Source organism: Morone saxatilis, unplaced genomic scaffold, assembly GCF_004916995.1.
Source record: "Morone saxatilis isolate NCDOM2014 unplaced genomic scaffold, NCSU_SB_2.0 Contig24, whole genome shotgun sequence".
Lineage (NCBI taxonomy): Eukaryota > Metazoa > Chordata > Actinopteri > Moronidae > Morone > Morone saxatilis.
This window is the reverse complement of record NW_023339807.1, coordinates 2,329,598-2,332,258: the sequence shown is the minus strand read 5'-3', so window position 1 is coordinate 2,332,258 and position 2,661 is coordinate 2,329,598. Positions and strand designations below refer to the sequence as shown.

Genomic DNA, 2,661 nt, shown 5'->3' with positions numbered 1-2,661 from the left:
AGCAGAATGGAAACACGTTCTATGTAACACTTTTGCCTTAGATGTGGTTGGATCCGACATATGTTTGTTCAAACATCATGGACTTTGGACTAAGAACTTAAACTTATTCAATTTAAAGCTCTACTGAATTGACAATCTGTATCACTTACAAATGCCTTACTGATCCATGCCAGGTCACGATGAACAGAAGAGAAAATTGTGTCCAAGCTAATTGCGAAGAGTTTTAGCAATCTCAAACAACAGTAGTTAATTGTACGAGTACTTGAGGAAAAGTACTAAAATTAAGTGTGCGTCAGTAAACACAAAAGAAACATGTTCTTTTCTTTGCATATACTTGAGAGAGCATATGCCTTTGGATTTTTTCGAAGCTCAGCCAAACAAAGAGCTTGATTGCTCACATCATCAGCTAAGCACGTGTACCCACACTACTGTCTTTATGGTTAAGATACGCAATATGCCATAGACAACACTGTATCCTATCTTTCTCCTGTTGTCTCTACAGACATGACTATGAGCTTACACGTGTCTTGCTCACTGATGTCACTCCACTTCCTTTCACTGCTTCCAGCCCTCCTGGTTCCTTTTCTCTGAACTATGCGATCATCTCTTCGTCGGTCATATCGAGAACAGTCCATGGCTGTGCGTGTTCACTTCCCAACGTGTATATACCAAATACCATGCCATATGGCCCTTGCAGCAAGACAGTAGCCTTTGCTAAGGCAAATCCCCTCCATTATCATTTCTTGCCACATACGTAGACGATATGCAATTGGTAGAACACCATATTCTCGACAAAGTCGGTAAAGGTTTGATAGTGCTCCCGTCCTAAGTCCCCGTCTCTCTTCCTCGTCTTCCCACAGTGACCCACATTCCAATCCCTCTGGGCTTTGGACAAGACAACGTGTTGCACACCATTTGCCTGAAGTGGACGACATATTGTAGAGTGAGCAGAAAATGCTGGCAGCAGAGCATCCCGTCCATTAGACCAGTAAACATCAGCACCCATTTCACCACCACAACGGAAATGCTACCCTATTAGCAGTGGTGGGAAAATTGGTGTAGTGGAGGACCGGGGGGTGGGGGGGGTTGACAGTGCTGACGTTGGTTCAGGCAGAAGGCATCACTGAGACTTGTTGCAAAAACTGGAGATGAACTAAACAGAAACACACACACTCTTCTCCCTTTTCCGCTAACTTCTCACTATCCCAGAGTCTCTCATCACCATCCTTACCTATTGAGAGTAGCACTGAGACTCAGGAGGGCCCATCCCACGGGCCATCCACTTTCAGGCTGTCATGCTAGCATGAGAGCTCATCATCACCGCCCCCCGACCCCCCCAAACAAAAACACTCACACACTCGTACAACAACATGCATGCATGCTAAAATCCATATCTGCCCTATAAATGCACATATGCCAACATGCCTGCACATCTGGACATCGCCTCGTACAGTATTACATGTGTGTGTGCCTGTATCTGGGGAATACTATTCAACGCCTCTAGCCACACACAGCAACTAATAGAAGCGATGCATCCGAAGCGAGAGAAGAAAGGGGTGGGGAGGGGGTAATGACAAGGGATGCAGAACAAAATAAGCACCAATCTGAGTCTTCTTCTTACCTTCCAGGAGGAAACAGCTCACCTGGATGCCTCTGAAGAGCAGACAGAACGCATTCAGGCCAATCTCTCTCCCTGCAAACCAGCTCAAAACATCTCCCTCCCTCCCTCTCTCTCTCTCTCCCTCTCTCTTTCTCTCTCTCTCTCTTCCCTCTCTTCCGCTCCCTTCGCAAGCTGGAAATGATGAGATTGTACTATGAGCAGAGGGGGGAGTGAAATCTGAAGCGGCGGAGGGTATTAGGAGGCTGCGTTGTTTCTGGCCGGCAGCCCGGAGAGACTGTGAGCTTGTGGCTCATGAGGGACCGGGGTTAGTAGGGTGGGGGGGTCTGGAATGGGTGCTATGCAGCAGATGGGAGAAAAAAAAGTCTTCCTGCGGGGACATCCTGAAACCATAGAGGACCCCCGCTCAGCTGAGATGGTACAGCCCAGAGGAGTTTAAGGAAGCAAACAGTGTCTGCAGCAGCTAGCAGCTGAGGCTACAGTGATGCAGCCACGACATGAATATGTGTGATTCTGAGCTGAGCTAAGCTGAGTAAAGATGGGCTGCGTTTGGACTGGGCTTGTTTTTATCTGCCTCACTGGACTGCAGCAGCTCAGATGAAATGTGAAACCTGGGTGTTTTTCCCAAATATGGGAGGAGAAAGAAGTAACTACCTTGCAGCACCTCTTTAGAAGCTGACCTCCGAGCAACTCCAAGAGCAATTCATTATACTTACACACTGTGATCTACAGCACATACACTATTGGCTCAAATTTATATTGCATAATCCTCCTCCATCTGAAGAGCAGAATTATAATAAACGACGAAAAAAAAAAAAAGCTTTACAATAACAGTTGGCTTAAATAGTGGTATTTCTTTAAGAAAAAAACACCACAACTTGTGCAATAGACCGTTTGAGAAATATCTTGCTGAATACTTAAATACTTTGCATAGTTTATGTCAGTTTATTGTTTTTATTCACCTATTTTAAAATATTTTGTTTAAAAACTGAAGCAATGTTAAAGTTGCCAGCATATCTTAATTATCTTAATTCTTAAGTTCT

General features: G+C 45.1%; 1 protein-coding gene across 2 annotated transcripts in view; it reads right to left on the bottom strand.

Moving 5' to 3' along the window:
• Positions 1-2,661, bottom strand: part of cdk14 (cyclin-dependent kinase 14) — a 202,912-nt gene that overhangs the window by 159,177 nt on the left and 41,074 nt on the right. The window contains exon 1 of one of the 2 annotated variants that reach the window (XM_035672793.1): positions 1,622-1,748. The exons of the other annotated variant lie outside the window; for it this stretch is intronic. The gene's annotated coding sequence lies outside the window, so the exon portion shown is untranslated. Of the gene's footprint in view, positions 1-1,621; positions 1,749-2,661 lie in introns of those variants that run through there. 2 annotated transcript variants of the gene reach the window in all.